The following is a 6,291-nucleotide window of genomic DNA, read 5'->3' as shown; positions in this document are numbered from 1 at the left end:
TAGCTTCCGAGAGCTGATGAGATCAGGTTGGTCTGGCCCATCCGCGTCAAGGCAAGAGAAGTTCAGAGGTGGTTCGCCATTGCCTGCCTCTGTATAGCAACCCTCAACTTCGTTGGTGGTCCTCCATCCAAGTGCCAATCAGGGCCGACCCTGCTTAGCTTCCAACAGCTGATGAGATCGGGCCAGCCTGGGCCGTCTTCTTAATAGCATCTCCCCTATTTGTGGTTGGCTGCTGCAATCCTAGAGGACCGTGCTCTAACAAACACCGCTGCCTGCACTGCACACTGCCACAGTATGTGCCTTTTGTTCCAGAGTTCCTGAGAATCTTCGCTGTCAGTAAAACAAATCATGGTTCTAGTCCTTATGGCCAGAAACATAGACTGAGAGTAAGGGGGTGGGGGAGGGAGAGGGAGAAAATAGGTTTCCTTTTCAGAAATGCGTAGGGATCTGTAGAATCCATCTTTGTTTGGCTCTGAACTTCTTTAGGGCCTTCAATGTCCTGCTAACGCTGGTGCATCTGCTCTCGTTCAGGGTTCCACTTAAACAAGCAGACGACCATGGCGCTCGTGCAGATGTATGCCAACCCCTGGCTTCAGATCGACTTTGACGACTTTGTCTCCCTCATGGTCCATCTGGGAGCCGCCTTCCGTAAGAGACATCTCCGTTCTATTATTAGTGTTACGTAAGAACAATAAGAGATGCCAATGTTGGATCAGGCCAATGGCCCCTCCAGTCCAACACTCCGTGTCACACAGTGGCCAAAACCCAGGGGCCATCAGGAGGTCCACCAATGAGGCCAGAACTTCAGAAGCCCTCCCACTGTGGCCCCCCAAGCACCAAGAAGACAAAGCATCCCTGCCCCAGACAGTTCCACCTGTAAAGGTAAAGGTAAAAGTAAAGGTTCCCTTGCTCGAAAGCCAGTCGAGTCCGACTCTAGGGTTGCAGTGCTCATCTCCGTTTCAAAGTCGAAGAGCCAGTGCTGTCCGAAGACGTTTCCGTGGTTATGTGGCCGGCATGACTAAACACCAAGGTGCACGGAACACTGTTCCCTTCCCACCGAAGTGGTACCTATTTATCTACTTGCAATTTCTTGCTTTCAAACTGCTAGGTTGGCAGGAGCTGGAACTAGAGACGGGAGCGGGTCTCGAACTGCTGAACTACCGACCTTCCACAGCCTGCAGTTCAGCTTCTTAACCACTTGAGCTTGTGGCTAATAGCCACTGATGGACCTCTGCTCCAGATGTTTCTCCAATCCCCTTAAAGCTGTCTGTGCTTGTAACCACCACCACTTCCTGTGGCAGTGGATTTGATGTGTTAATGAGTATTTAGGTGAAGAAGGACTTCCTTTTATCTGTTCTAAGCCTACTGCTCCTTAATTTCAGTGAGTGCTTTTTTCTAGTCCATGCATAATTGTGGAAACCATTCGTAACATCTGTATTTTGCCCTTCCCCCAAGGGACCATGGACAGTGTGTGTAGGGGTTGTTCTACTTTTTTCCTCACAACAACCCTGTGAGGTGTGTTAGGTCAAGACTTAACCAAAGACACCCAATAAGGACACCAGGAACCAAACTGAGAGCCAGTCTGGTGCACTGTTCCCTCTAAGCTGAGTGAGTGTGAGCTAGCTCACAGTTTTTTAGCCTCACTCACACATTTTTGTATTAGCTCAGGAGAGGTGGCTCCAGAGCATACTGATTTATGCAGTAGTCAAATTGCTTGCTCACAACTTTAATTCCAGTAGCTCACAAAGCAGAAGTTTTGCTCACAAGACTCCCCAGTTTAGAGGGAACATTGGTCTGGTGTAGTGGGTAAGGATCGTGGGCTCTAATCAGGGAGAACTGGGTTTGATTCCTCACTCCTCCACATGCAGCTGCTGCTGTGACCTTGGGTCAGTTACAAGTTCTTTCAGAGCTGTTCTCTTGCCAGCAGTTCTCAAAAGAGCTCTCTCAGCCCCACCTACCTCACAGGTGTCTGTTGTGGGGAGGGGAAGGGAAAGGAGATTGTCAGCCGCTCTGAGAGTCCTTCAGGTAGTGAAGGGCGGGGTATAATTCCAATTTCTTCTCTCTCTTCTCTCCTGCTGGCTAGTCCCACAGGTCCAGTTTAGAGTTTGTTAAGGCAAGATCCTTCATGAATCAATTCACGGAGCTTCTTTAGGGTTGCTAACCTCCAGGCGATGCCTGGAGATCTCCTGGAATTACAACTTCTCACCAGACCACATTTCCCCTGGAGAAAATGGTAGCTTTGGAGGGTGGACTATACAGCATTGTGCCCACCTGAGGTCAGTGTTCCCTCTAAGCTGAGTTAGTGTGAGCTAGCTGAGTTTGTTAGCCTCCGGCTCACACATTTTTTGTCTGAGCTCAGGAAGGAGGGCTCCAGAGCAGACTAATTTATGCAGCAGCCAAACTGCTCGCTCCCAGCTTTAATGCCAGTGGCTCACAAAGTAGACTTTTTGCTCACAAGACTCCACAGCTTAGAGGGAGCACTGCCTGAGGTCCCTCCCTCCTGAAACCCAGCCTTCCCTTGGCTGCACCCCCAAATCTCCAGGAATCCCCCCAAACTGGAGTTGGCAACCCTAGGCTTCATGGAACGGTACATTCCCTGTCTCCTTTATTCCCACAGAGCAGTGCAAAGGCCGAGACGCGAATGGCGACGGACTGGTCTACATGACGCAAAAGGAGGTGAGGGAAAGGGAAACAGGTAGATCCGAACACAGGGGTCTCCAACCTTTTTGAACCACTTGGAATTCTGACACGGCCCGGTGGGCGCAGCCACAAAATGGCTGCTGCAGGAGGCAGGACCGGCCACAAAATGGCCGCCGCAGCTTAGCTTCAGTCACACATGTTGGGGACAGCGTTCCCTCTAAGCTGAGTTAGTGTGAGCTTGCCCACAGTTTTTTAGCCTCTGGCTCACACATTTTTGTCTTAGCTCATGAAGGAGGGCTCCAGAGTAACCTAATTTATGCAGTAGCCCAGTCGCTCGCTCACAACTTTGATGCCAGTCGCTCACAAAGTGGAATTTTTGCTCACAAGACTCCTTGGCTCAGAGGGAACATTGGTTGGGGACCCCTGTTCTAACAACGAATTGCCCAGTGACCGCACCCTTGTTCTACCAATGCAGAAGAAATAATGATAGACTGTCCCTCACCCCACCTCTTTTTCTGCGTTCTCCCACAGTGGGGAAGGAAGACAGGACGGGGAAAGTGCGAAGTCCTGTTGTGTTGTAACTTACCATTAGCCCTGCCTGAAATTACGACTCCTTCTCCCTCACACTGCGAGTATTTCTGTAGTTACGGTCCTGTATTCTGACATTACTTCTAAAAAGAGGCTGGGGTGGGGAGTAGGGTTGCCAAGTCAATTTTTCTTACCGGCGGGGGAGCCTCACCGGGCTCCAGGAGCCGTCCATCGATGTGTGCGTGCACGCCGCCAGCACGTCACCGGAAGTGACGCGCGACGTCGATCACGTTGAAGGCGTTGGCCCCAATCGTTGGAGGGAAAACCATAGAGTTTTCCGTTCGATGATCGGGGTCACACCCCCAACGTGATTGACGTGGTTGCGTCACCTCAGGTGACGCAGCCACGCTGCGCTTCGGGGGGTGGAGTTCCCCCCGGGGCCCAATTCCGCGGCGGGGGGAATCGGGCCTCCGAAGTGGGGGTTTACCTACCCCCCACTTGGCAGCCCTAGTGGGGAGGGAGAAGAGAAAGGTCCACCAGTCTACATTGTAATATTAATTTAAGCACAGTCCAAATGAAATCAGATGAACTTGGGGAGGAGGCTTCTCAGCCTGCCCTTCCCTCCCCCCCTTCTCACCTCAGAGGACAGCTGAAAGCTTGCTGGTGTGCATGGAGATGCAGTTTTGCACACACCACTAACTACTAAAGAAAACAAGGAGCAAAAACAGAACAGAGTGATCAGACTTTCCAACCGAGTTGAGCTCATGCCAGGGGAGTTCAGACCTCCAGAAATAGTCAGATTATAAATGTAGAGGCACAAGTGCAGAGATAAGTTTATATTTGTAAAGTTAGGTTACACCAGCAGACAATTTGAAGATACGCATGTGAGAGATGTGGGCGTGTACTGTGGGTCTCTGTCAATCTTATCTGTGTGAGACAACTTGAAGTCTGATTGGCCGTCGCGTCTGTCTTGGTTGTACACTGAGATTCTGAGAGTGACCGTTATTTTGCTACTCGCTGTCAGTTGGGTTTTTTTCTGAGAGTTTAACTGAAATAGCTCTATGTTGGTCTGTTGAAAATAACTCTAGATATATACAAACTGTTGTGTAATTATTCACCAGTAAACAGTTAGATAAACACCATTTAAACTTGACCGTGTTTGGTGTGGTTCTTTTGAGTCTTCCACAAAACAAAGAAACATTAACAAATGTTTTTAACACTCCCATCTATGGAGGCCCAGGTCACAATAGTTGCCAGATCGGCCTTTTACCATCTTCGGCTGGTCAGGCAACAAGTTTCCTATCTCTCCTCCTGCAATTTGACCACAGTGATCCATGCCATGGTCACCTCCGGGATGGATTACTGTAACTCGCTCTATGCAGGGCGACTCTTGAACCTGACCCGGAAGTTGCAGCTGGTACAAAATGCAGTGGCACACCTCCTGACCAATGCTCCCTCTAAGCTGTGGAATCTTGTGAACAAAAATTCTACTTTATGAGCTACTGGCATTAAAGCTGTGAGCGAACAATTTGGCTACTGCATAAATTGGTTTGCCCAGGAGCCCTCCTTCCTGAGCTAAGACAAAAATGTATGAGCCGGAGGCTAAAAAACTGTGAGCTAGCTCACACTAACTCAGCTTAGAGGGAACACTGCGAGTCCTGACTGGGACGTCAGTGTGGGCGCATTCCGCCAGTGCTGCCCCAACTGCATTGCCTTCCAATTGAGTGCCAGATCAGGTCCGGGGTTATGGTATTAACCTTTAAGGTCTATGCGGTCAGGGACAGACATATCTGCAGGACCGCCTCTCCCCATAATGTCCCCCGGAGAGCTTTGCGCTCATCAGGACAACATCTTCTGGTAGTCCCTGGCCCCAAAGACATCCGTCTAGCCTCGACCAGAGCCAGAGCTTTTTCTGCTCTGGCTCTGGCGAACAGGCTTCCAAATGAGATCAGGGCTGTGGTGTATTCAATCCGACCAAAGTATGTATGTGAACTCTGTCATTGAAACACCATGTGAAGCTTTCATCCTGGGCTAGGATCCTAATCCCTCACTTGTAATTGGTAGCCCAGGAAGAACCGACCAATCACCAACAGCCAGTTCCAAGAGCGGGAACTATTGTGATTCGACCTTATCCCTGCAACCTCATAGGCTGAGATTGTATAGTAGGGCGTGGCTACATTGGCCGGGAGAGTTTAAAAGTAGAACGGCTTCAATGTAAAAGCTGTTCTGGCTATTCATGTTGACCCTGTTTGGACTTGAGTTACGAGTTGCTGAATAAAGCTGGTCTTTTGCTGAAATCACTCTCTGGCTCTTTGTTAAGTAACCGACTTAACAAGGGCCCTGCAGGATCTATTACAATTCCGCAGGGCTTGTAAAACGGAGCTGTTCCACCGGGCCTTTGGTTGAGGTGGTAGATTTCTGGTTACACCGGCCTCCCCTCCCCTAACCCACCTGCTCAGTCTCCGGCCTTTCATGCTCATTTACATCACACTCCCTGGATGCTGTTGACTCTGTTAAATTTTAGCTTGCCGTCGCTGCAAGAATTTGTCGGTTGGTTTTAATTTTGAACTATACAGAGACTGTTTTTATCTGGTTTCACCTGTTTCTTCAATCTACTGTAACCCGCCCTGAGCCTGTTTGCAGGGAAGGGCAGGGTTGAGATCTCAAGGTATACATCAATAAATATTTATTTTTTCTTTTCTGCTTTTCAGTGGATGGGACTCATCGCCTTCCCCCGATCCAGAAGAGGTGACCTACTCTACGAACAACAGATATAGTATTGCAGGAGGCCTAACCGATATGAAAATATCTGAATCCAGAAAAAAACCCCACATTCTGAAGTGAGAATAAAATCGGCAGTCTAGAAAAATAGCTATAATCTTTCATTCTTTCTTGTAGCATGTGATTAAACAAAAACCCTCTGTTGACTCAGGAAGAAGAAGAAGAAGAGGAGGAGGAGGAGGAGAAGGAGGAGGAGATTGGATTTATACCCCACCCTTCACTACCAAAGGAGTCTCAGAGCGGCTTACAAACTCCTTTCCCTTCCCCTCCCCACAACAGACACCCCGTGAGGTAGGTGGGGCTGAGAGAGCTCTTGACAGAAACTGCTCTTTTTCAAGGACA

At 49.3% G+C, this 6,291-nt stretch overlaps 1 long non-coding RNA gene across 1 annotated transcript; it reads left to right on the top strand.

Moving 5' to 3' along the window:
- Positions 1–589: 589 nt before the first annotated feature.
- On the top strand, positions 590–5,994 carry LOC107111444. Its single transcript, XR_001482558.1, has 3 exons — positions 590–648; positions 2,618–2,676; positions 5,880–5,994. It is a non-coding gene; the product is annotated as an uncharacterized LOC107111444 (long non-coding RNA).
- Positions 5,995–6,291: the final 297 nt, after the last annotated feature.

Source organism: Gekko japonicus, unplaced genomic scaffold (genome assembly GCF_001447785.1).
Source record: "Gekko japonicus isolate JY-2015 unplaced genomic scaffold, Gekko_japonicus_V1.1 scaffold6507, whole genome shotgun sequence".
In the NCBI taxonomy this organism is placed as follows: Eukaryota; Metazoa; Chordata; class Lepidosauria; order Squamata; family Gekkonidae; genus Gekko; species Gekko japonicus.
The sequence above is the reverse complement of the archived record's forward strand: the minus strand, read 5'-3'. Positions and strand labels throughout refer to the sequence as shown.